This window comes from Meleagris gallopavo, chromosome 4 (assembly GCF_905368555.1).
Source record: "Meleagris gallopavo chromosome 4, MGAL_WU_HG_1.1, whole genome shotgun sequence".
NCBI classification, from domain to species: domain Eukaryota; kingdom Metazoa; phylum Chordata; class Aves; order Galliformes; family Phasianidae; genus Meleagris; species Meleagris gallopavo.
Window position 1 is genome coordinate 36,402,885 of NC_139407.1, and position 26,857 is coordinate 36,429,741.

Genomic DNA, 26,857 nt, shown 5'->3' on the forward strand with positions numbered 1-26,857 from the left:
TTTAGTTTTTATCTTTTGGAAGACAAAATAAATAACAACATCTGCTCAGCAGCTTTTGAAGAGCAAGCTTCTTACAGAGGTCTTCAGATTCATCTTAAGCAATTCCCCTGTTGCAGAAGGGTATTACTTGCAGTGCCTCTGTCTGTGATACTTTGACATGGCTGATAATAAGTATGCAGCTTGCAACTCAGACTACATCTCAAATAGTATCTAAATTATAAGTTTCATTCTCCTCCTGTCTGAACTGCTTTATGATGAGGTAGCAGTTCACTTTGGTGTACCCAACTTCTCATCTGAAAACAGATCACAATGTAAATCTGAAGAACGTTGTTGAGTGAGCTTCATCTGTGAGCAGTTAGGGGTTCTCTGCTTGCCATGTATCCCATGCTTGTCTGTAGCTCTGACGCACTATGTCAAATTTGAGCCTTCTTGCTTGCAAGATGGAAGAGTTGCCATTACAGTGTTTGATGGGAAGGAGTCAAGGCTGCTAATCTGAAGGAGAACTTAACATGATTTGAGTTGAAAAATTATTTAACTGTGTCAGCTTTGATATAACAATAATTGTCACCCCAGCTGCAAATGATCTCAGAGACGGTTTGGATCCTCCCCTTACCAGCCCTTCTAAATGCAGACTTCCTTACGCCAGTGAAGGTGTGTTCTCTTCTGATTCCTTGGTTAGTTGTGGAGAAATTTTGGAGCAACCGTAAGATGGGCATTGGCTTCAATTTGAAGGGAAAAGGAAGTTTGGTTCTGTTGTGTTTTTACAGAAGCAACTTCTGTGCTTTTAAACTGATGGTCAGTTATTCACATCTGCTCTGATCTTATGCACTAATTTAGTCTATAATGTAGTAAAAACATTTTAAATTATGTTTTTAAGCATTTGCCTTTAAGTGGCGCTTTAGATTACACATTTCTCTGATTTTTGTTAATAGCAATAATTATTTGCACTTTAAATCTCTCAGTATGGCAAGAAGAATTTCGGACATCGTATGTTCGAACGATTTGAATTGCAGTTTTTTCTTCACGTTTACTAAGTCAATGGAAGTATTTTGTTGATGTTAAGAAATCAATAGCTTGTTTTGTATCAAGTCTGTTCTAGACAAGCTCACATGATTTAATCGTGCTGCTGATTTAAAAGAGGAAGGAGAAAGTTCTATTGCACATCCCTCTAAAACTACATGCAGTAGTGAACAAGTGTGCAGAACACTTAGAATAAAGCGAAGGGCGTGTGTTTGCTGGTTCTGGGTTCTGTATTGTTTTGGCTGATGAAGTCATTGGAATTTTCTTATTACTCAATTTCTAAAGTGTGTTGTTTTAGGCTTCTTTGTGGTGTTTTTCTTGTGTAGAAAGAAATGTAGATAAAGGTGAACTTTTCCCCTGCATGTGCCAAATGCAAAATAATTCACAAATCAGTGTTTCTTTTGTCATTATCTTTTATTTTCTTTTTTGAGAGTCTTTTGGCTTTGATCCAAACAAGTTTCAGGAACGGAGACATTTTCTTAACAGGTTTGGGCCTCGTTTTTTGAAGGGGGTAGGAAAGGAATCAGAGAAGTGTTAGTTTCTCTAATCATACTTGCAAAAATCATTTTCTAATGTTTTTTGGTTGGGTATAATTTCTTGCCAATGCTTATTTTGATGTTTGCTCTCTAGCGGTTCCTTGGATGGCAATCTAACGACATTTGCGAGAAGAGAATGCTTTTCTTTTCCAGAGTGCTTCTGTAAATGCTGCCTGGATGCTCCTCTCCCAACCCTTTGGGTGCAGCAGCAGAAGTGAGAACCTCTTTGGTTAGGGCTTTCCTGTTACTGGAAGGAATACAGGAATCAGCTGGAGGTTACTGCTTGTTTGTCCACCGCTCCCGTGATCTTCATGGTCCAGTCCTTCCGTTAGCTTCAATGAGCTTTTGAGCTATCAACCTTGGAGGCTTCACTAATAATTTATCTTTCTTCTTGATAGGAAACTTCCCAGGTTGTTTCTGCATCTTCCTATTTGTCAAAGAAGAGAGGATAGCTGGAGCTCACTAGGCCTGCTGAGCTTACTTGCAGCAAGATGTTTTAGGTGAGGAGGCTGGAAAAAAAAAAAAAAAAAAAAGAACCAACCTTTTGGAGCAGTATTTTAGTGGTAGTACTGAGTAATCTTACTGTAGGAAGAGTATTTCTGTGTCTAAAGCTGCCCTTAAGTGATTTAGATATATCACATGTGAAGGGTAGAGTGGAATATTTTTCAGTGTAGTTTTTCTTGATATGGAGATAAGGTACTTGGTCTTTGTCAGTTGCAGCCAGATGTTTTACAGAAAGGCAAGATGTAATAAGCCTTCCTGTACTCTACAGCAGAAGAAATTGTTGATAATCTAGCAAAGATTCCTAATCTAACTGAAGATCTTAATTTGGGAGTACACTTTTACCTGTGCACAGTTTTATAATGCGTGTATGTATTTTATTGCTGATTTCAGTTCTTAAGTACACGTGAAGTTATTCTCACACACCAAGTACTCTCCTTAAGGGCATTTAGTTGTCAGCAAAGAACATTTCAGCTTAGTGAGAGCACGAATTGTAATTTCTCAGGTTCATTACGTGTCAAGGGGCAGTGTGGTTGCTTTCCTCCATGTGTTAGAAGTATGCTTAAACAAGTTTTTCCATAGTACCAAGAAGTCCTGTGTGCTAATATGGTTGTCCTTTCCCTACGCTTGTTCTCTTTCTGCCTTTCAGGCTAACCATGACATTTCTTTCAGTCTAACATAGATGTTCTGATTCAACAGGGATACATTTACATATTTATCTGCAAATATTTGTTATGGTTGTGAATTACAGTAATTTAACAGTCTATTGGCTCTCTCAAATTAAGTTCATTCTGAAAGCTTATATAGCAGTGGAGAGCATTCATGAATGTTATTTAAAAAATGGTTAGGTATTCTGTTTTGAAGGTTTGGAGCTTCTGTTATCTCTTGTTTTTGATGGAAATCTGGAAAGCTTTCATTCACTGGTGTGAATGAAGACTATGAATTCATTGTGATGCATGTTGGCTAACAGAAACTTATTCTGAGAATTTAAACTAGATTTCAAAATATTTTTCTTGGCGGTTGGTAGATAATTACCCGTAGCAAGTATTCTATAATTCCTATCGTGTCATTATTATTATTATTATTATTATTATTATTATTTTGCAAAGGATTTATGTATCTTTCTATTGTGTCTATTGTTGCTCTCAGGAAAGGAGATTCTTTTTATAGCTCATACACTGATGTGCTTTAAATAAACTGTACTAGAATGTGAGGATGCATGCATCGCTGTTATCTTCACTGTAGCTTGCTGCTGTTCTTACTGGGATGTAAGAATTCAGGTGAAAATTGCAGTGCATGCTTTAAAAGACTTCCCAGATTAGGGTTGTTGGCGTCAGAGTGAAGAACTGTGGTGAGCTGCAGTGCTGTTCTCCTCACACACTTTATAGAAATGTCCTTGATGGGTAGCTTCTCAGTTTGAAGTGAAACTCCTGAAAACAGTGCTTACAAATTATTGTGTGAATTGAAGTTCATGAAAGTGTACCTATTGACTGAGATGGAAACATGACACAAATCCGATATCTAAAGTAACTTGGGGGAGACAGTGGGAATTAAAAAGATGTTGGAAACGTCTGTCATCAGAGTTTGACAGAGGAAAAAAATCTTTTTTTCTATTCCAAATCCAAAGATTATTAAGCATGCTTATAATTAGGAATTGGTTGAATGCATCTTGCTCTCTTTGGAACTTCCCATTTTCTTTCATTGTTTTTTGTCACTGCTTTGGCTGGTTCTCCTCTCTGCTTTCAGATCTCTTCCACTGAAATTGACAACAAAGGGCTTCTTTAGAATTTATTTGGCTGTCTCCTTCCTGCCATTTTCTGTCAAATTTGATAATTCTGGCACTCTTGTACTTCTAGTTTTTATGTTCATTTACTGCAAAGACTTAACTGCACATCTGAATGGCTGTCCTTCCAGAGTTTCTTCTCCTTCCTTCTGTTAGGAGAGAGAGGAGAAGCATTTGTAGGGGAAAATGTGAACTCTTCTTCTGCATCTCCACTTAGATACTGAAATGCGGGTGGGTGTGGGGTTTTTGATTTTATTGTTGGTTGGGTTTTGTGTTTTGCTTTTTTCTTCCTTTCTATTTGTCTGAGAGAAGTTGTGTTCTCTGGAAGTGTCTTGCTACTTCTATCCAAACTGTACTTCCAAATTAAAGCTTTAGCTCACATACAAAAATGAGGAAATGAGCACTCTGATAAGCACTTCACCTTTATTGTTCTGCCTGCTTGCATGTTACTGTACAGAGAAAGCATTGTTTTATGTCTGCTGCGATTTGAAACCACAGGTCAGCTGAGCTATCTGAAAAACTCATCTGTGTCCTCATTGTGAGAAATCTAGAAATATGCTGATTTCTGGAAGATGGAGAATTTCAATTATTTTGCTTTACAAATATAAGTACTGCCAAGGTACTGCTTTTTTCATGTTCATGTCCTTCATTTGACCTCTTTAGAAATGTAGGCCAGGGTGTTTCAATGGTTTTATCAATGTCAGGGTCCAACTTCCTTCCTCACATACATTTATTGCACATTTATCAAACGCTCTGTAAGGATAATATAGGGATTTCAAAAGATTATATGGAAAGCATAACTTCCCCTGTTGATTGCAAAAGGTTAATAGAGAACAAACCTAAAGATAGTAGCTCCTTTTGTTTAATTCTTTATTACAAATAATTATGCCTTGAATTTGAAGAGACATCTGCTATGTTTTGAAGAGGCACAGGAATCCAATCTGTCTATTTGTTCCTCTACGTGTAGAGTTCTGTGCGTGTCTTTGGGTGTGTGTTTGTGCCAACTCCTCCTCTCTTTAATTCTGCTGTTATGGGAAATGTCTTGTGCGTGATATCAGAGAGAGTGGTAAATATTTGTGAACATAATTTTTGTATTTTCTTCCAGGGTGGACAGTTGTTTGTTATTTAATATACGTTGTCAGCCATAAAAATGTTCTGGGTTTGTTATTTGAGTGATACAAACTTAAAGTTTGCAGCCATGTGAATTGCTGTTGCATGTGATTGGAAACTGCTGGGTATGTTCTGCTTCTTCTGCTGCTTCTGAAGTGAGAATTTACTTTGTCTCTTGAATCTGTTGTTTCTGTAAATTTCACTGGATAGAAGCACAGGCTCAGCCAAGACTACAGCACGGCTAGGCAGAGGGAACTTGCTCAGATTTGTGAATACGTCTTATACCCAATTTAGCTTTTATCCCGATCTGGGGCCTCTTCAGTGATAACTGAGGTATAAATTGTGCTGCAGCATATATTTGTTTTTTATAATTAGGCTTTTAGAGTGTAGAGAGTGGTAGTTAATATGCTGAACGAGCTGTTACAGTCTGTACAGCTGTTGGTTTAAGTTTGTTGTACTTTGTAGAAAGTAACTTTGCATACCTAGTGATTTGAGAAACTTCTATGTGAATTTTTGAGTTTTTGTAAGTAAAGCAACTGAATATATTTTATTCTGTAATGGAAGTGTTCTGTTGAAGGTATTTGACGGTCAAGATGAAACATTTCATCTTGTGATAGGAGACATCTCTTTTATTCTTAAAGCTCTTTGCTTTTACAACTACCTAAGAGTTTATGCGCTGCTGCAAGAAGCTGACATCCTCTTCCTTTCCAAGAGAGGTCTGGCATCTGAAAATGGAGTTACCAACTTAATTTGTTTTAGCATTTGCTTTTACCTTAAACGTACAGTATGCTTGTTGAAAAAGTTTATGACTGGCTATGTGGTTTCTTTTGACCTCTTCCAGCCAAATCAAACAATAGGGTTGTCAGGTGCACAGCCTTTCCCCCCCCCCGCTTCCCACCTGCCTGCCTGCCATCCTAAATGCTCTTTTTGCACCACTTTTTATTCTGCTAACGTGTGGTTGGATGTGTAGTGGAAACAGTAGATGCAGTTACGTTCAAGCAGATGTGACCTATAGATCCTTAGAGCTTTTTAACGTGCAAAGTTGAGAACTTCAGCATCTGATTTGTAAGCAGATGGGACGAGCTGAATACTTTCTGAATTGAGTGAGCACACGCATGAATTTTGGCAGATGCAAGATTGATTGAAGAATGTATCAAATCCCAATGGTAAAATTAGTTCAGGATTTTGCGAATTGTCTGTAAGCAGGTATGCAGTCCTTCAGAACAACTCATCCAATATTTTGTCCAGCAGCTCTCCTTCCCTGTGAGACTGTTAATGGTGTACAGCATTGGGGGCAATGTGCTGGATAACACAGCAAGAAGGTCTTCTATACGTTTTCCTGTCCCAGCACTAAAATGAACAGTGTACCTTGCCCAGCAAGGACGATTAACAAACCTTTGTGTAAGCAGAAAGGATGACACACCTCTGCTGTAAAGTTTCACCATCTGAACACGTGAGAGGATGAGATATGTACATTTGCAGCATACAAAGCTTGTATTCATAGCAAGAAATCTATTGCATGTTTTCAGAACTTTGTTCCTAATTTAATTAGAGTCAGGAGCTGCTTCTGCTTACTTGTAAATTTTCCGCAGTGTGAATGCAAGTATTGCAGCAACAGTCACGTTGCATATTCATGTTGCTGCATGAACAGATGGGGTTCCTCCATAATATCCATATTTGACATTCTGATGGGATTTGCCAAGCCTAAGCTTTCATTTAGATTTTAACCTCTTGAAGAGATAGGTTTGTGATTTAATCAGTCAAGGGAAACCTTGAAGTTATTTGTATTGCCTAGCAGATTTCAAACCAGTGCTTAAGTATGGTTTCGATTTGGGAGACCTCTCCAAGTATGTTCTAAACAAGCTATTGCTCATTCGGATACATAATCACTAAATTCAGAGGTTTCTTGTGGAAGCTTGTTTATTTAACTCATTATGTTCATATACTTCTGTACATGAAAATGTATTTTATATTCTATGAAAGCATCACATAACATTAATAGAGCTTTGTTGCTGTGGTACTGCATTGCAGGGAGTATTTTGTCCTGTCGGGCAGGTGAGCTTCAGTTTCTCTAGGGGCAACTCCGGGTGCTCCTGAACTTTGGTTATTAAACCTGGACTAAAGGCTGTTTTCCACCTTTTGTAGAAAGATATCACAAATATTAAATGACTCCAAGATGCTGTATGTTGCAGTACAGAAAATAATCTTCAATGATTTAGTTACTTATGAAACACTGGAGTCTAGAAAATCTAAAGATTACATTCTTGGTGCTTTTTTGTGCTGCATATACTGTTTTTTAAATGAAATGAAGGTCAGGTGTATGGTGGATTGTTTAGTACTTGTTTTCTTTATGCAGCACGGACAGCTATGAAATAGTAATTAGGATTGCACTGATGTGTGCACGTGGGGATTTAATGCCCTTTCCTTCTAATGATGGCAAAGGAAGCATATTTCCAAGGCTGCTTTAAGCATCAGTCTCCCAGAAGGGGAGGAAAAGGCAATTTATTTTCAGTCAAATTTCTGTACATTTCCATGGTGCTCTTACTGATACTCCTCATATATACTTGGTAGATTTTAGCATGTTAAGAACATTTCTTAGTTGCTCAGTCTGAAAAAAATGGGGGGAGAGGGAGAAGAATGTGTGTATTAGATGCAGGAAAAAGATCCAGTAGAGCTTGGCAGAGCTTGTGTGTACTCAGCCAGCTTTTTTGGTTTAGAAAAATGTTTCATGCTAAAAGGCTTATTAACTTAATGTAATTTTACTTGTAATGAGAACAAGAACGGATGTCTTTACATTTTTGTTTATTTGTGGTTATTACGATTTATCTATTGAAATTAAGTAACAAATTACTTTCAATACCATGTAAATCAAAACAAGTTTACTAATGAGATTCATTTTTCCAGAGTAGAAGTTGCCTCTACTGTATGGTCCATCCATCTTCCTAGGAGATATGTTAATACTGCAGATGTTTTAGGGTCCGTGTCGATAACCCATCTAGTGTACAGATGGTGATAAGTTCATGACGTCTCAGAGATGGTTTTGGGAAACTTGAAATTAAGAGGCACAGACAAGGACCCACAAATATGTTTCCAATCTGTTACCAGTGGAAACTTATGCCTCAAAACCGTGAGGTTTTATATTCATTCTATACTTCTTTGTGTTAGTTTTATTACATTCACATAGTATTCTTGCAGACATAAAGATCTCCTGGAGTTGAAATATCTCAACAATACTTATAATCCTTAAAGTATGGAACACTTGAGAAAATGTTTCTTTTACCTGCTGTAAATACAAGTGAGTGAATCACTTCTATCCCCAACTATCTTTCTACTGAAGAAGGCTGGAGGAAAGTTTTGAATGGTAGGAATTGGTCAGTTAGCAATGCTTGAAAGTCAAACTAAGAATCTTTTTTTTTCTAGTTTTTCTTGTTCAGTGCTGTGTGTTCCCTGTTTCATGTAGCAGTTTCAATCTAGCTAAAACTTTGACCTTGCGCTTTCAAAACATCTTTATCTCCAGGCTTCTATGGGATAAGAAATCTGAGCTTCAAACCACATGGGGTTGGCTTTAAGAGGAAAAAAGAGGGAATATAGTTAAAATGATATCTGGAGTGAAGTTACTCCTTTAGCAGAGTAAATCATCTCCTTAATCAAGCTCTGTCTTAATGTAAACTAATGAGGCAAGGGGCTTAGTCCTTTCTCCTTTACTGAAGCAGTAATTCAATACTGCATTCTTTTAGTTGGAAGAATTCTGATCTACAGCTCAAATGTATTCATGGACATTGTTCATTTTTTTTGTGCCTATGCTGTCCTTCAGGGAATTCATCTTTTATCAGTGTATTTATCAAGGACTATCTTGTTTCTTTTCTTTCTTTCCATAACAGCCATCTTCCTTTAGCTTCCTCCTGTATAATAGACTTGCCACCATTATGGCCATTCTTCCTTCCATGCACTCTATTAATGGTCTAACTTTTCTGTATGGAAGTTTGAAACAGAAAATTGGAGTTGACATATATAGCTGTCATGTTTATTTACCTTAGTAACAAAGCATCTGAAATATTAAGACTGGTTCAGGGACTGATGATTTGAAGAACTTCTTTATTATTTTTACTTTGGCTGTCGCTTTCATCGCTGTGCTCTCTGTCACCTTTTACCAGCTTCCTACAAATTTCAAAGGTACTCTGATGAGTAGTTTTTACTAATCCCCAAATGTCCCATATGCTTTATTTCCACATCTTAAGCAAATGACCCCTGCAGGAAGCATTGGTATTCCTGCTTGGAAAAATGGCATAGAACATTTAATATATGTTACTGTTGAGAGCCAATAACTGATATGCATGCATATAGTTAGATGTGTGGAGTTTTGTGTTTGTGTTCTACAATTTCCCAGGATCGTGCCTGTTTGAGAGCTAAGTCAGAAACCAGTCCTTTCAATCACAGGAATGTTATATTCAGTTTCTGAAACAGCCTGCTGTTATTCTCACCTCTGTGGAAGGTCAGGTGGAAACTGCTGCGGAACTAGCTCCACGAAGTGAGCTAAATTACGAAGAGTTGCTGTTGAGTGTTGACTTCTGTTTCTTCAACCCCAGATGCTCTCATCTTCAACAAAATAGCTGAAGAACATGAAAAAAAAATTATGCAAACGTACTTACAGTAGCTTAGTTTCTGTTTTTAATGCCCTGTATTGATTCACACCCTAAATTGAAACTTAAAAATGTTGCTAATTATTGAATTGTTCGGCTTATAAAATACAGCATATAAAAATGCTAACAAGCTCAGTGTGGATTCTAAGGTGTGGATTTTTTTTGTTGTTGTTATTTTGAGTCCATTACTTTCTTAGAAGTTCTTCCTCTTAAAATTTCTCAAAATGGGAAGAACTGGGAAACTGCTCCTGTCTGGTAAGTGTGCTGGCACTCTGTGGCACCCTCTGTTAGGCTTCAGGGGCCTACTAGCCATTGCTGCCTCACTTCCTTGTACATTCCATAGGGGCTGGACACTTGGTGTCCCTTCCAGCTCAAGGCTAAAATACATCTAGATTAGGTAGTTTTAAAATCTTGAATTTAGTGAGTGTATCTTTTTTGGAACAGAAAAGTTAATTGTAATTGTATCCAGCTTCTGCAATTTGGTCTTGGAAGTGAGGTAACTTTATGAAAGTCAACAATGGTGTTTGTTTAGCAATAGAGATCAGTGTGATGAATATTGCTAACGTGTAAGCATTCATGGCATCAGTGCCTGGGTTTGCATTTGTCACAAACTTACTTTCCTACACAGAAAATAGTTGATTTTCATTAAAAACAGTATGAAACAAGTTTTCCACAGAAATGTTTTACTAGTAACAAAAAATAAAATTTCACATAAATGGTCATGCTGCTGTTTGCTTTTTTTAAAACTTGAGTAACTTTTTTTTAATATGGGATGTACGTATTTATAAAGGTGGAGTACTAAGCCTACTTGCTTTTGTAAATTTCTAGGCTGTTTGATTAGTTTCACTTTGTAATAGTAGAGTGGCTCCTTTAATTTTGAGTTTGTTGTTTAATAAATCTTAGTAATAAAAAGGATGCTGGACAGGTTTAAAACTAGAAGAATCTCCCATTGTTTTCAGTAAATTGTTTTCATTACTTCACTGAGTTTCTTGCTATGTCAGATGACCGTTCTTGAGGAGGAAAGGAAGGAGATCTTTACAGGGATAATAATGTTCCCTTGTTGGAAATCAGACAAGCTAAAGGACAGTTGTACAAAAATGGGGAAAAAATGAGTGGCTTGATTCCAGTAGTGAAATACAAACAAGGGCTGTAAAGCCAGACTTTGATAAATTAGAATTAACACCAAATTCTTGAGTAACCAAGTAATGATACCAAGCTAAAGCCAGTGTTACCAAATGTTGAGAGTAAAAGAGTGAATTGAACCGGATCTATGTTCTTTCAACATGTTAGATGTTGAACAGACGATGCAAATTCTGTGAAGAAAACTCAAAGGTTGCATATCTGAAGTTGATCCACCTAGTTCCATGTTTCTGTAGAAAGATTACTGAATAATCTAAGCTGTGATTGTGGGGGGAAGGAAAGAAAGCTTTGGTTGTATTTTATCTATGCATTTTTAACATGAGAATGATGTGTACAATACTTACCAATATTACTCAGAGCAGCCCCAAAATAAAGAAAGGTGTTTAAAAGCAAACAAAAACTACAACAAATAATCCAACCCACAGAAATCTTCTATTAAGTAGAGATTGTCAGCTCCTCTGGGAGCTTCTCTACTACTGGAGTAAATCCAAAGGCTTGTATGCCACTGTGATATGTGGATATGCTATATAAGATTATCTATATGAACTGTAGATATTTGCAGAATAAATTTGCTTCTGGGTTTGCATGAAAGAATGCAAGCAAGGCAAGCATTTGCATTTGATGTTTCAGGTCTTTGGAAATTTTTTATGTTTCCATATTCTTAATGTAATAACTGTTTCTGTGCCAAGAACAGAGTGTGTGAGAAAGCTTTTACTTAGGCTGAAGAAACTGTTGAGGAAGTTATATATATAGACTTGATCTAAGAACCTCTGTAGGTGATGTTTAAGCTAATGTGTTTCTGTTTTGCAACTGAGGCAGACTTAACTGCATCCAGTCAGGAAATTCCACACATAGGCAATAATTTTCTTCAGTTGCTGTAACCTGATCGTGTTTAGTCTGGTACCTGTATCCTTAGCAACTTTTGGTGAGATAACAGAGGGATATGGTTAGTTTCAGATTCCATGGTGTTCACACATCCTTGTTGTGCTTTCTGTACCAATTTTTTTAATGTATTAAATAATTCCTTGTCTGATAACCTGTGTTTGGAATACTCCTTTGCTTGATTAGGCAACACAGTGGTAACATTTAACAATATTGCTTTAATTTTAATTCTGAATTTCGTTTGTAACCTATCTGTAATCACATTAAAGCAATACATGTGGCCATCTGGAATCTGTGTACTATGGACTCCTATGTTTTATGATGTGTGAGTACGGGCTGTGTCTTGGATAGAGAACAGATCTAGTTAAAAGGGGGCATGGGCAGGAAAACGATCACCAAGACAAAACATAATGATTACTTTAAATAATTGGAAGTCTAGAGGGAAAAAATCTAGTTGTTTTATCTGGAAAGTGTTAGATATTCATCTAACGTGTTTGGGTTTTTTGCTCATAGAAATATTTTCAAGAATTGAAAATATTATTATAGCATCACGTTATCCCATCATTCTACCATATCCATACTAATCTGTGTGCCTTGAGCCCAAAATAATATGTTATCTGTATCCAGTATCAAGTACTGTGTGCAATGTTGCATGCCACAGTGCAAAAAGGCCATTAACTATTACAAAGCCTCTAAAGGAGGGCTACGAAGATGGTGAAGGGTCTGGAGGGGAAGATGTGTGAGGAGTGGCTGGGATGTCCTGGTTTGTGGTGCCCAGAGCAGAGGAGGCTGAGGAGGAGGCCTCATGGCAGCTGCAGCTCCTCACAGGGAGCTCTGTTCACTGGGGACAGTGACAGGGCCCGAGGGAATGGCACGGAGCTGTGTCAGCGGAGGGGCAGGTGTGGGTTAGCGGAAGGTTCTGCATCAGCGGGCATGAAACAAGCTGCCCAGGGCAGTGGGCACAGCCCCAGGCTGTTGCAGCATTTGGACAGTGCTCTCAGACTCAGATAGGGTTTGGATTTTGGATGGTCCTGTGTGGAGCCAGAGGTTGGACTCAGTGATCCTTATGGGTCCCTTCCAATCTGGGATACTTCTATGATTCTATGAGCTAAAGAAAACTGCATTGAGGGTTTAAAAAAAAAAAAAAAAAGCTCTGTGGCTAGTATTCTGTTGTAGACTGTTGAAAGTTTCTCTTGAAGAATCTTACACTGAAGTATAAAGCAGAAAAAGACTTTATAATACATATAACATTCTATTGTGTATTTACAATTATACCTTTACAGAATGTGAAGATCTTTAATGTTTTCATGAGACTTCCTATAGCTGTATAAGACAGCTTGCCACTACATCATATTAAATAAACTGATGTTCTGTGGTGGATTGATGAGTGCCAAGCATTGCAAATGCACAATACTTTTGTTAATGACTAAGCTTTCTTGCCTGATATAAAAATGAAAGACTGCGCAGGAGGGAGTGATGTTGTCAAACCTGTCATCGAGTTTTCAGAGTTGGTTTGAATACTTGTAATGTTCTTCCTTTAATTGACTTAGAAATTTGAAAAGGTTGGTTATGAAAGGGGAAGAGTAATTTTTAAAGATGGTGGAAAAAACTTAGCTCAGTGTTTAACTGTGCAAAAACCTGAATAATGTTACAGCTCTGTTGCCTACTGACAGTATTTCATTAGGTTCCTAAGTATGTGTAATTAAAGCATCAACCTTTGACACTTATATAGTTAACTTGGAAAGGGGGGAAAAAATCAAACCAACAAAATTGGTGAAGAGTCCGTAGTTCTTTGAGAGTATCTGGAGATTAAACCAAAAATCAGATACGTATTTTCATCTGTTCATTCTCTGTCTGTTGTTATTACCTGGATATGACTATTTTTTGTATTCTCTAATGAAATAAAATAATCAGAGTCCAGTAATAAGGAAGTGTAAAATGGGAAGCTTGAATGTTTTTTCAGTAGTAGCAAACAGCAATCTCTATAGTTTGGTGACAACATGTTTTGGGAAGTATCTACCTTAGTGTGGTTGAAAATCAAAGAATTCAGAAACTGTATCTTTTTGAATCCCTACATCTTCCTGTACTGGAGAGTGATGGTTAGAAAGCTGGCCTGGAACAGCTTCATAAGAACTTTTATCGGCCTAACAAAAATCTGCGGCAGAGGCCTGTGAAACTCTGGGAGAACAGTGAGGTGGCAATCTGAGATGAATCCGTGATGAACACACCTTTATCTGATCTTTGTGTTCCAAGTTTCAGCACAATCCCGTCTCTGTCAGAACCAATTGTTTACTGTGATGGCAGCTCTTTGCTACGTTCATCAGTGGTGTCATGACCAACAATTACTACTGCATTTGTGTGTACTCCTGTGGTGAGCTGCTTGATGTAACCTTAATGATACATAATTTCTCCTCTGAATTTCATTTTTCTAATTCATTTTTCTCAGTAGGATTAACTTTAAAGAATAACTTGTTAAACAGTTCAATTTATGCAGTAGCACGGTGCCAAGGACAGATGGGGAACCAATGGTATTAAAATGGCAGATGGCTGTGTTATACCCTCTGCCAAAGAAATTACAGTAAAATACCAAGTGTTGCCTCTAACTTTTGATTTCCGATGATTCTTTTAGGAAATAGCATGTTAAATTTTTCAGTTTTGTGTGCTTCTCCAATGATCCCCTTTAATCATCAGGAGCTGAATCAGGTACCAGAGTATTGCTCCTAGTAAGACAGCAATAGTTCAGAGACTGATTTCAGAATTGTTTCTTCTATCTTTTTAAAGATGAATGAACCATTGAAATGTTGTAGGTAATTCTGTTGGTGTGTTTGTAGCTGTGTCCTGTATCAAAACAAGCAGAGGATTTTGAGGGTATCCCTTCACCAGCCTAGGCTGGTGTCAGTGTTCTATCCCCTTAAACATAGGAGCTGATAGGAAAATTACAGAGTATGTCACAAAATTTTTATGTATGTATAATATTGCTGCCAGTCATCCAGGAAATGTTGAGCCAAATAAAAATAAGGTGAGTTGCTCTGATTAGTAGAGCTTCAGTGATTCTAATAAGTGGATGATGGAAAGAGCTTTCAGACGGTCTATTAAAAACCCCCTTGCATTCTCCTTTTGTAGAGCTTGTCTTGCATTTGTGCATGTGTAATGTGGGCCATGAGAAAGGTTTCACAACTAGACTTGTCAGATCACCATTTGGCTATCACAAAAACTAACTTGACACATTTAAAATAACACTTGGAACTGTAATGTGCTTTTGTGGTTCAGTATTTGCACTTTGTTCTTTTTTTTTATATTTGGAAATGGGCACCAATAGGCTATTCATTTATGTATTTAGAAGCTGGTTCACCTTTTCTGGAGTGGTTGAGTCACCATCCCTCGTGTTTAAAAACCATTTGGATGTGGTGCTCAGGGACATGATTTAGCGGTGGGTTATTAGTTAGGGTAGTATGGTCAGGTTGTGGTTGCGTTGGACTTGATGATTTTTAAGGTCTTTTCCAATCTGAGCAATTCTATGGTTCTATGATATAAAGCTTTCTTTTTACCAGGATTATTTTTTGAGTAAATCTCTGATGTGATTTTTTTTTTTTTTCTAGTGTAAATCATGCCACTCCAGTAGATGGAGGAGTGGCATGGTATTTTCTGTTCTTGTTGAAGTTACGCTGGTAGATTTGAAATGAAACACCTGATTTATTTTATGTAGTGATCAAGTTAGAAATAATTGTCCCCAGTGATACTACTTCAACCACATCTAATCTACTTCTAGCTAGTTATATTGAGGCCACTATATACTTTCTACTTTTCTAACAGCACTAGGATTTTTATTTTTGATTTTTTTTCCTGCCAGCATATTTGATGGATAATTTAGAGAACCCTTTTCAATGAGGGGTTTTAATGTTGAAGTGAAGAACCAGAGCCAATACCTTCCCATTCCTAGATTAGTAGTAATATAGAAATATTCAGTTTTATAAGGACACTTTATTTTTTTTTTTTTTTTTACACTGTAGCAGTAGCTTGGAAAGAAGGATTGCTTCAGGAAAAATACATGCATTGTCAACTTATTGCAAACTTTGAGCATGGTGCCTTTAGTGAAGTATTCTTGAAAATCAGACTGTGAACTGATAAAATTGTGTCTTTAAGGAATCTTCACATCCTTGTTCAGCGTGATAATTAGCTACATACCTTGAAACCTGTTACTAATCCATTGGAATAAATATACCTTAAGTCTGTTTGTGTTTACATACTGCAGGAAATCATGATTTTCAATCAATTTCAGACCCAGATTGGTGATCGTCTTGGTTTGCTCAGTGATTGCTTAGTTCTAGTACAAACAAATGTGTATTAGTAGCAGAGCTAATTAGTGTATGTGATTGATTTGACAGATTATGCCAGTTTGTAGCTTGTTCAATTTGATATGTGATATTTATTTATATATCTATATAAAACATGAAACAATTACCAAAGTTATTTCAACTTGATTGAAACTGATACTATTTTCTGTTTGCTACTGAAGCCAAGGGGCAAATAAATTGTGTTTATTAATGATAATTAATATTCCTTGTAGGCAGTGCTGATAGAGCAGACTTCTTTTAACAATTGTGTATTGTTTGCAGAATAATAAGCAAGTTAGGTGTTTGGCATCTTGTTTGTACTCTACCTATTGCTGCTGCTTATGTCTTCAGCTATAAGTACTTCTGCAGCTTCAGGTGAAGCTGAGGGTCTTTTATATTGATGTGGCTGGTAGTGTTTATCTTGCTGCTGATATGGCACAAAAATGACAATCCTTATAAGCAATATAAATGATTGTATGAAAATCATAAAAATTTTAACGGACTGGGGTATAGCACCAAATATCTTGCTTTGGAATGGCATCTCTTGAGTTTTAATGGCAAGTAGAAGGAAAACATAGGCTTACTTCTGTAAGATATTTTAAAATGATGTGATTATGGTTGGTTTGGTTTTTTATTATTATTTTAAGAAATGAACAACTTCTGGTGTCTGTGTAATATGACATTAACCCATGTTACTTCTTGGTCTTGTTTTCACATATCATAGTAGAACATTCTGTGAATGGAATCCTTTTTGTGCCTGCCACTATTTGACTAAAAATAGCCTAGAGCAATAGTCAGCATTTTAAAACTCAAATATTGGAATGTCTCAGCTGATATTAGAAACTTAGAGAAATTCTTATTGAAAATAATAAATTTTACAGGAGTAATAGAGGGTACTGGTGACTGTCTTGCTTTTTATCCTTATTTTGCTTGGGCTTGGTACAGTATATTTTAAATGATGAATCACATGATCATAAAACTGCTACAGTATACTTTAAACAACATTGCTCCTGACAGACTTGTTTATTTTCTTACCTTTTGAGAATCAAAGAAGGGTATTATGCAGCTTAACTGCTGTAGAATGCTTGTTTGAGAAGTGAGCCATGCTCCTGCTGAGGGTGACGTATTCTTATTTGCAATGAGATTTGCAAGTGACACATTTCATTAGTGAAGAAGGTGTCATGCAGAGGAGATTACCAAATTGAGCTCATCTTAATGAATGTCTGAAATAGGATCCTTGTCATGGTTCTAAGTTCTCAGATCTACTGATACAGTGGTGCCACATGTTCTCCAGATAAACTCCAAATCTTGTAATGCACATTCACCTTTCTCAGTGTCTTTGCGTGTTTCCGAAAGGGATTACCTCTGTTTGATAAGCTACTTAGTTGCTCTGCACAGGCTTCTTCCTTCACATCACGGCTCTTCTGTCCAGATATTTATAGGTACAGCATTAATGATACATACCTCCCTAGATGGCTGAAATGGCTATTTATATAGGCTTCTTTGGCTGCTAAAGAAATTCAGCTTTTGGATGTCTTTTTACATTTTACAAAATGTTCATACACAGAACCATGGGATATTTATTTGTGAGTAGCTGGCCTTGCTAGGTTTTTCTGCTGTTTCTACATCATAAATGAAACAGGTAGCTGATATGAATGTAGTCATGTGGTGCATCGAGAGAGAAGAGCAATTTGGGATGGGAGGATGGAACAAGAATATCATATTAACTGTTTCACTTCGCTTACTTCACTTTGCTTATGTTGCTTTGCTATGACACACTGGAATTAAGCTGTGTGGGGTAGAAGATGCCCTTGTGTGGCACAGAATTGCTCACAAGACCACGTTCATTCTTGGAGACAGTAAAGTGGAAGGGATGCTTTTCTGCTGCAGTTATTTTGTGTTTGTTTCTATGTATCATGTCTCTTGACACTAAAATAAAGCCTCTTTGAAAAGTTGATTGCATTCAAATCAAGTGGTGCTTTCTGGATGGATAGTAAAAACCACAGGTAAAAGAACAATAGCCCCTGGGAATTCATATCTAAAAAGCAGGAATTACCACTCTCAATTTTAATTGAGAATTGTCTCTCACGTAGCTTAAGGCTGTTTTTGTATTAAGTATTCATGCTTAAGTGTACCTGTAAACTTTCATGAATTACTGCATAGATGTACAGATCTTCTGAGACTGTTCTGCTACATTTCCTTGCATAAATAGTTCAAAAAGACATTGCTAATATAGTAATATTAGGATATTTTAGAGAAACACACTGTACCTCTTACATTTCTGGCAAGGATAGGAAGTAAGTTAGGCTTTTTTGCCATAGGCAAATATCATCACTGTTCAACTCCCTTTTAAAAACAGCAGTGTAAGAAGAGCTCTGGCGATAATATTTAATAGTTTTTAAATTTTCTATGTTTTTAAGACTTTCCAGTATGCTGTTTCTTTTTGCTGGTTTTCACTGTTACAGAGGTGGCCTTGATCTCAGTTCCAATCTTAGAATGACAGAGTTACACAGAGCAATAAAATAATTTCAAAGAATGATTAGCTTGTTTGGGATAAATAGTTCTGTGCGGAAACTTCTTAGCAAGTTTCAGTATGGATAAGACAAAAGCTTGTGTTCGGGTACTTCAATGAAATAGAATTATGTGATATAGAATCTTTTTGTGAAAAATTCAGAAGAAATTAGTAATGTTTTGAAAATGTCAAAAGTGCAATGAGACATGCTGAGTAAGGTCTGATGTGGGAAGCAGCTCCTTTGTTACGGGGGGTGATGGACAACAAAAGCAAAAATATCAGTTCAGCTGATATTCTCAGTTGAGAAATTTTGTCAAGTATCTTCAGTGCAAATTGTGAACTGAAATGCCACTGATCTCCTATCGGAGAAGAGTAAATTGGAAACACTGCAGTTCTCATGGATCATGGGGGAAATGTATATAATTCTGTAGAGAAGTGCTATTCTGAGGCAGAATTTCTTATTTCATCTAAATTTATAGGAGAGTGTGCTGTATTTTTGTATTAGCATCACAGGTTGCTTTTTATGTTTGTGTTTCTTCTGAATATTATAGATTTACTTAAACTGAAGGAACTGTGTAATATTTCAGCCTAGTTTGTCCTTTACTAGAAGGTAATCAATTGCCTTTTCTTTCTTACTGCTTGAACAGATTATGCTTATAGATAATAATGAAGCACCAGCCAAATACTAAACAAATGGAAGTGGAGGGGAGGAATAACTATCTTTTCAGTATTCACCTTGAAATGAATATAAATATTTTTAAATTTGTAAGTACTGAATAGTGTCATTCTGATATCCAGTGGTTGGGGGTGTGCCCCAACCAATATTCACTACAGTTGGATGATTGATTTAGCTTTGTAGGCCTTTTTTCTTGATTTGAATAAGTCAAATTTACACCTCTTGGTTTTCAGGCTTTTTTTTAAGCTTTTTTTTTTTTTTTAATTATCCTACTACTAGTATGTGTATTCACCACTAGTAGCTCTTCAGGTTGAATGTCAAGATAATATGTAATCTACTAGTGTTTAAAAAATAACTATCCCATCTCTATGGGAGTTTGGTCAAATACACGTAGAATTATTAATATATTCATGATCATTAATAAAATATATTTATTTCTCGGGGAAGTTTTTTTTTTACGATCACAATTTGATTTTTCAATAATGCTACCTTAAGTTTTATAGACTTAATGATATATTCTGAACATGCTCACCTTACTGACTGTTCGTTAATGCTGATCTCCAGAGTCACATGAAGAGCCAAAGAATTTTAACAGCGAGTGAATGCATGTTAGATATGCTATTCCCTTCAGTGGTTAACTCATTCTGTAAGATTCTTTTTCTTGGCTCCTCCTGTGGTTGTTTTTGTTTCAGAAGAAGGTCTTTTAAACTTAGTGTGAATCATTGAGTGACATCCCAGTCTTCCTTGTACTTGAGTTGTCTTCATGCAGTCTAGGTTTGAAACACTTGCCTTTGACAGTTTTTCTCTCCTGTGGATCTTTACTATATGTACCCTCTAGACTTATCCAGTGTTGCTAGTCCTACCAGATTATTATTGCTGCGCATGATGTTTTGGCTTTTTTGAGCTCTTGACTTCAACTTCCCTTTAAAATTTCCCAGTGGAAACCTTTTTCATTATCACTTTATGGAGGATTACAGTAAAGTTCCCTGCTTCCTTTGTGTGGTTTAGATACTTTTGATCTCCAGGTTGGGAATGGAAGACAGCTTCTAATTTAATGGGGTATCAGAACTGCTTTGGACACCTTGTAGAGTTTTGTCCTTCAGAATCAGTGTAGTTAACAGACCATTTGTACCAAAGAATCGATAGAGGGATTTGTGCCCTCTGAGGCACAAATTAGCATGGCCCACCTCAGTGAAGACTAAACATAGCTATTTTGTGAACATTCGAGATCACTCTGCTGCTCTTGTGATGAAGTCCTAGTTCACAAATAGATAGTGGTAAGTTTTTTAAAAAAGCATGGATGTGTAATGTTCAAATGCTATCAGAATACACTCTATACTTTAGATGAAATTTTATTTTGTTAAACTCGTATTTTTTACAATTGTTAGAGATAAAGGAATGAAATATCCTTGGTGAATAGACAGTTTTGTTCAGTCTTGAATGCTTTCTTCTGCATTCTGTTAGACTTTTTGAACTGATGATTAGATCTATAACCAGAAATATGGACATGACTGCTAACTGCAGATATGTTAAATTGAGATATGAGTGGGCAATTAAAAATGTATCTTTAAATAGAAGTGCTATCAGCACAGTATCCAGCTCATTAAGCAAACAGTCAGACAGAAGCTGGGAATTCTTTTTGCTCAAGGAAATTGGAAATTAAAATTCTTGAAGAAGTTTAATAATCAAGGAAAATAAAAAGTGGCAATAAGGAGGACTGAAGATATAGGCTTCAAGACAGTAAGTGTGATTCAATGCAGTTTCATTTGTTTGCTGAAGTAATTTACATGTGAAAACCTGAATTTAGGTGCACTTATGAAGGATGGCAGATGTTATATCATTACGCTCTGAACAACTGTATAGGTTGCTCTAAAAGTTTTGCCTCCTGTTTATTTCCATGGAAACTGCAAAGAGCACAGTAATACTAAGCTTGTTTTCAACACTGTCACCATTAATAGCCATGTATTTGCACCAGTGATGAACGAGAGACTGAGTGCCGTGCTCATAACAACCTGCACCAGTGGAGGCAGCCCTCTGCTATTACGCTGAAATGCACCACCCACTGCCTCAGTGTGCTCTCTGTTTGGCGTATGCACTTCTAAGTCAGACACCATTCTGTCAGGCTGCCCCTCTGCTGCCATCTGTCACACAGTAACAACATCTATTGTTGTTACATGTTGTAGCATGTATTAGTGGGAAGGTTCAGCCTCTACTGTCCTACCACCACCATCTGCCTCTGATGTCATGAACCAATATATAAAAATGGGAGACCTTTGGAGCAGCAAACCCTCATACTTAAGGATGGAAGCGAACTGTAAAAAGTGATTTCTTTGATTGTATTCTGCTCCAGCTTTTGTACAGCATGACATACTGAATTCAGATAGGTTGTTGCTTTGTCCATGTGGATATGTGATAGGGTTAATTCCAATACCCAAAGTGCTGCTTCACCACTGGAAAAAAGACAGTAGAAGTGCAGAGAGAAACCTTAATACAGGTTTGTGCGCTGAGAGTTTTCAGAGCCTTCTTTGGTAGTAGGAAGCGAAACCTTACATGCAGAACTTAAAGCTATTGGAGGATTTGACCTACTGGTCTTGCTTCTGCTAAGTTGGGATGGACGATTAATTGGCAGTAGACACTGATAAGCTGCCAGTTGCTTAACAACGTCAAAGCAAACAATAACGGCCATGTGTTTTCTCTAAGCTTGTTTGTATTTAAAATAGCCATGAACATGTCAAGTGGGGACATGAATGAAATGCTGTCCAGATGAACTACGTGGATAATTAAATTGAACTGTGAACACACATCTGTTTCATTTGATGATGTTGCATTTATGTAAACACATTAATTAAGCGTTTCTGAAGTTGTTTCGTTTACAATAGGGACCAAAAGGTGAACTCATGTTTCTTTGTGGTAGTCTCCTGTTTAGGTATAACAAGTGCTGCTGGTGCAGTGCCGAGGGGGCCCAAACTCCTCAGATTTTGAAAACTTCTGAAAGCTTCCTAATAGGATGAGGATGATGAAGAGAATGAGTTGCTGAGTAATGTCTAGTAAGAGGTGTACTTCAGAGTATTGTATAATCAATCCAAAGATCATTTGGCTTGATTAATTAGAAGTATTAAATTTGTAAGTGTAAAATCTGGTCAGTGAATTGGGATTAGTGGGTTACAGACAACTTTAGATGGGGATTTCTAATTAACTGGGGAACCTGGACACATCCTTTATTTAAAGAAAAAAGAAACTAACTGCAAAACCAAACAGAAAACCTGTGTAAGAGAAACCTTGCCATAAAAATGATGAAATTTGTATACCCTAGTTGATTCCCTGTATTACCTATGAATTGCTGTACACAGTAGTAACTGTGATCTAGCTGTATGGTTTCTGAGCACAGGCCAGCAACTTGGATCCAGTTGTGCATTGGAATTGGTTTCAGGCATGTCCTGGCATGCAGGCAGCTCGCTAGTGCCCAGTTGCTGTTTTCTCTTCTGGAACTATTTGGCAGGGTGAAGTAAAATTATGAATCCTAAAAACAACCCTAAAAATTTCTGAAGTTTACCATATCATAAAACAGTTGACAACAATAATTCTGTGGCTTTGAAAGAGGTAAGTGTTTTAACTCTGCTGTTTAGATGAAGGTAAATGAGCCCAGAGATCGAATATTGACAAAGCATATTTAAGACAGTATGCACACAAACTTGTATCCATATTTACTTTCTGCTAAGTCGATAAGGCAGTAGAATAAAAGGACTGTATATGGCATCATTCCAGTCCATTCTAAAACAGTAAGACTTGATCATTTAAATCTACAAACTGCTGCATCTTAGTCCAAATAGTTCGTAGATAACTGAAGTTCTCTGATATTTAATAGTAGTTACATATACCCTTATAAGTACTTATTTTACTGTAATAAAAAAAATGAAAAAATACGTGGAGGGAGACACAGATTTAAGTGTTGACTTCATTTTTCATTTAACTAAGAAATGGTTGACTCAGTTGACAGCAAAATCCTTGTAACTTCTGAACTATGAACTCTGGAATCAATGTCTCTGGATTAAGGCTTAATTAATGTAGCTAAGTTTATGCAGTGCAGAAGCTTTAAGCTTGCAGATCCCTTAGATAATATTTAGTAATGTACAAATGTACATCAGTACTTTTTCAGAATGGTTTTAACCAGATAAGTACTTTCCTGAAATGCTGAGTAACGCTCTATGATCCATTTAGTTTAACTGATGAGCAGTAGTTTATTGCTTATATTTATACTGCTTTTGCTAGTTATATACTTACTGTGTTATTGTGAAAGATTCATCCCTTTAGTTCATGTTAGAAGTTGTAGTGAGTAATTAACAAATAGCCTGAAAGTATCTTCTCTTCAGGTAATGAAAATCTCAGTAGCGTTCTTCTTATTACTGATGGATTTGAAAGCTTCCCAAAGGAAGGGTCTTATCCTCGTAGCAGTTACTACGTGTCTCAACTAAAGAACACTGTTCGGTCTCTGTAGCTGGAATGTTACTGCTACAGGTGGAGCAAAACTTTCTGCTTTTTTTTTTTTTTTTTTTTCTGAGGAGTTAGATTTGTGTGAGGCAAAAAACTGAAGAGTTACATCAGAGGAGCTTTGTCTTCTGTGTAAGAAATCGAGAGCTTTTAATGACTCTGCAGCTTTTGTCCGGAAAATTTCAGTCTGTTGATCACTTTTTGGCCTAGTTCACTTTGGTGTATCTTGTTTCCACATACTTTCCTTGTCTGCAGAGAGGTCCAGTTCTAACATTGCACATGCTTTTGTTAACAGAGAAGTTAATTTTATGTTGCAGTTATTAATCTTTTCAACTTCTGGTGGTTTTTTGTTTTTTTTTTCCCTCTGTTTTGCAGCTCATTTTCATCTTCCAGCGAAGTAAATTGGCTTGTAATCTGTTTGATAATTACATGTGTAAAATAAATTCAGGTTGCAAATTGTAGTTGACCAGACCTGCAACTTTTTTTATTTTTGTTGGATTGCCTTATTTCACCATAAACAAATGACTAAAGTTTTGTTATTGCTAAATATAGATCTTTTTTTTAAACGTGAATGGGTGTCACAGTTTTAAGTTTTGCTGTGTTATTCTGCAGTGGGAATTTCCTAGGTAATAAAGATGTGGCTTTGTAAGTGAGTGGTAAAGAGGTGAAGGAGAAAATTTCCCTGCTAGCGTGACTGGAGATTTAAACATACATGTATAAACTCATGCTTTTCATTCATTTCATTCTTGAAACATTAAACCTGTAGGTAGGTTCTAGTATTTTTTTTTAATACCTTGCTAAAATATATGCAGTGTAATTAGGTAGGTCATCAGAATAATGACACATTTGTCAAATTGCCTCATGTAAAAATAATTCTTAAAAGAAGTTATAAATTTCCAGTATTTAGTAGTTGAATTACTTGAGTTTCAAGAAGCATCAACCCTGAGGGACCCTAGAAGGTTTTGTTTTTTTTTTCCCTCTTCCTCTCTTGACACATTAAATTTTATAATTAATACAAGAGGTTGTATAACTATAGTGAAATGACAACATAAAAGGTATGGTCAGCAATTTATGTGTTAAATAATTTTGTTTCAATCTTCAACTGAAGACGTTCAGAGTGCAACTGGTCACAAACTTGCTGATGAAATTATTTTGTGAGAAATTGTTTATTTGATGAAAGCGACAGGGGAAGCTTCTGGTTTAAAGTAAATTCGTGTTTTGAGAGATAGTTTATGGTTGAGATATTCTGTACATCTGAAAGGCATGGTCTGTCTTTGACACCTGATGTGGGGGTAGGGATCAGGTGAGGTGAGGAGAATGGACCTCTTTCCTTTTTCTTGACGTAATAACTTAGTTCCTATCAGGAGTCTTTTACTGGTTTAACTTTCAAAAGAACCCAACGCTTCACTCTGCTTTTTCCCTTATCTGCTGTGGTTTCAGTTGAACCATTTGTGTGTTTTAAAATTTTCTTCAACATACTGGTAAGTACCATAAGTATTACCTGAAACTCAGTAAATCTGGGCAAAACTCTCAAGTGTTAATAAAACAGCTGTCACCTGAAACTTTTAAATGTAATATATCTGTAGTGATGTTGACAGCAGGAGAGTAAGATTAGGTCAGTCTCTTGCAGAGAATGTCCTTCACTTTTCCCTTGTCAGTACAGCTAGATAAGAACTCGTGTATCAACTGTGGTTCAGAGAAGGAAGTTTGTTCTGTACACGATGGGTGTTAATTCTCAGGAAGGGAGGAATGGCTGACTCAAACAGCTGCGAAGCACATAGTGGAACGAGGCAGAGAGATCTGTTATACTTCCGTAGTAATATTTGATCAGCCCTCGTGATCAGGCTTGCTGCTCTGGGTCAGTTGGCCATATGGTGGTTGTCTTGGAGGTGCTTCAAATCACTCAGGTGACTTACTTTGGTCAGTGGAATGAGAAGTAGTATTTCATAGTTGTGGACAGCTGCGCTTAGTTATTTTTCAAGTAGGATACTTTAACTGAGGATTTGAAAGATGCTACATTTAAAATAATGTGCCTGTTTGAAGCTTATCTACACCTTTTAGTATTTGCTGAAGTTTTATTGGCAGTAATTTCATTTTAATAATTTAATTTCTAAATTCTGGAGTGTGATTGCATTTCAGAGAAATGTTAATTCTGATATAAACACTGCATGGATATGGAAGCCAAGTGAATGCCAGTGATTTTCTTTTCGCTGTTTTCAGATAGTTCTCCTTTAAAGTAGAATCAAAGCAATAAAGTAAAATGCACTGTAGTATCTGAGATGTTATGCTAGAGGGTAGAATAGTATCCTGATTAGTTATATTTAACATACACAGTGGGTTGAACGCTTTATTATCTGCATGAATTTCAAATGTGATAATTGGAACTTTCAGTTTTGAGTATCAAGTCTGACCCTAAAAATCCAAAATTAGGTTAATTTTTGTTTTCACTGTTTAGTTTCCACATTTTAACAGCAACAGTCAGGTTTGAAAATCTGTAAGTTGTGATTGTAGTATTTGTGAGATTGTGATGTATGCAGAGGTATATAAATAGGCACCTGATTGTTACAAACTTTACGTAAAGATACAATGCTTTCAAGTACTTCTTAAGTGTGTCCTGTTTTTTATAGATGTCTACCTTGAGAAAAAGGTGCTCTAAATGCCTATGTTTATGGCCAAAAGGTGATGTATTGTAAGTGTTGAAGGGAAGTGTTCTGTTTATTAATGCAAATGAAGCATGAATTATATGAATCACTGCGTACGTGAACATTTAAATATATAGCCAGGTATCATTGTGAGGGCAATATCAGGGTGCCACAAGCTTCCACTTCTTCTGTGAATCTCTGTTGACTTTAATGTGTAGTATAGACTTTCATAATGCTTCAGATGTATTCAAATGGCAGAAAATATTGAGAGGAATGAAGGGGAATTATCTCTGAGTGGATCTGAGAATGGTAAAGAACATGGGGAAACCCACCAAACCCTAACAAAAAAGAAGCCTCCCCACCTTTTCCTCAATTTTTGAATAGTAGACATTGAGGAATAAAATGCATTGTAATCATTAGCCATTCTTTTACTATTAAACTTAAATGGCCACTTGAGACATACAGTTCTGAGATCGCTCTTCCACCACTGATTACAGTGAGGTGGCAGCTGACATACAGAATTTTCATTTAGCCTTTTAGGCCTTCTGAGCCATCTTTGTGACCTTGCCAGTTCCACCAGCCTTCTTGTCGAA

At 36.7% G+C, this 26,857-nt stretch overlaps 1 protein-coding gene and 1 long non-coding RNA gene across 25 annotated transcripts in view; one reads left to right on the top strand and one right to left on the bottom strand.

The window, feature by feature from the left end:
* CAMK2D (calcium/calmodulin dependent protein kinase II delta) overlaps positions 1–26,857 on the top strand; it is a 162,085-nt gene that overhangs the window by 3,165 nt on the left and 132,063 nt on the right. The gene's annotated exons all lie outside the window — the stretch shown is intronic.
* Positions 1,436–23,655, bottom strand: LOC146544473 (uncharacterized). 2 transcript variants are annotated; one of them, XR_014883048.1, is made up of 3 exons: positions 23,416–23,655; positions 9,432–9,560; positions 1,436–2,065 (listed from the first exon to the last, which is right to left on the bottom strand). It is a non-coding gene; the product is annotated as an uncharacterized LOC146544473 (long non-coding RNA). The 2 variants fall into 2 exon arrangements; XR_014883049.1 differs by lacking the exon at positions 1,436–2,065 and adding an exon at positions 7,772–9,108.